Raw genomic sequence first — 1,245 nt, forward strand, 5'->3', positions numbered from 1 at the left:
CACATATTACGCAAGATCACTGATTTTTATATTTTTCGACGACTAGGAATAAGATGAAAAATCGTGCTTTAGGGATTTTTTTAATTTCTGACTTTAAGTATAGTTTTTGTCGACAAATAGGTAAAAAAATCGAATTTTTTGGCTTTTTTCGCACTAAATTACCCATAATTCAAAATCAAGCGCATTTTTCAAAAATTCCAAAAGCACGATTTTCGGGACAACCCTGACAGTCATTTTGAGCCGTAAATGGGGTATGTTAGACTCTCCATGTTTCCAGGTTTGAACGAGTTTTGCAGACATGTCATATCTCCCAAAAGTGTTCATTGTGTTTTTCATACAGGCGTAAAGAATCATTACAGTATTCAAGGTCACCCAAGGATACGACAGTAGCTTCGCTACATGTTACATGTCCACAAAAAAATGATAGCGGACATGTACTATCCTGGAAACTGTTTGTATGTATAGAAAAGTGTTTTTTATCTATTACGAGTCACTCAGGCAAAAGGGCTTGTTTTGCCGCTTTATTGCAAATGACCGCAGGTGACCCCGAAATGGAACACGGGTTCGATTCGAATCGCCCAGATCGAACACCATCGAACACAGTTCGGATTCTATGAAATGTGGGAACTTTGCAGCCCAGATTTTACCACCGTGCCATTGAGGGCTTGTTTGGAAGAGGAACGATTTCCGCAGATTTCTGTCTTAGGGATTTTTTTAATATGGCCGCGATTATGAATTATCGGTATTTAAAGTTAAAACACTGCGTTTTTAGCTCTTCTTTTGAACTGTAAGTCGAGTTTTAGTTAAAAAATTAAAAAATCCTAAGACAGAAAGTTTAGATTTACTATAATAGTTCTAAAAATCCAAAAATCTAACCTTATTTTTAATTTTCAGGGCCTCTTAAAATCAGTTGTTTGGTTCTCGTGAACCCTTTTTTAAAATCCGAAAATTGTTCTCATTTGGAAGCAAATGTACACAAAGTGGAGCAAAGGCAGTGCAAGAATAACATTTGAGGTAAACAAAATCACCTATTACATTTTATTTTGACGAGTATTTACTCTCCAATTACTTTTGTTTATTTTCAAATTTTACCCGTTACCCCGGGCCGGCCTGGGACTCCCGCGCGGCCACGTTCGAACCGCGTTCTGTAACCCGATACCTCCCTAGTAATGCGACTTTTAGCCTAGCAACCGACCGCCGTGATCTTGAGATGACTCAGATGACTGAACTGCTTGCTGCACTCCT

The sequence above is a fragment of the Branchiostoma belcheri genome, unplaced genomic scaffold (assembly GCF_001625305.1).
Source record: "Branchiostoma belcheri isolate BF01 breed outbred unplaced genomic scaffold, Haploidv18h27 scaffold5, whole genome shotgun sequence".
Classification (NCBI taxonomy): Eukaryota; Metazoa; Chordata; class Leptocardii; order Amphioxiformes; family Branchiostomatidae; genus Branchiostoma; species Branchiostoma belcheri.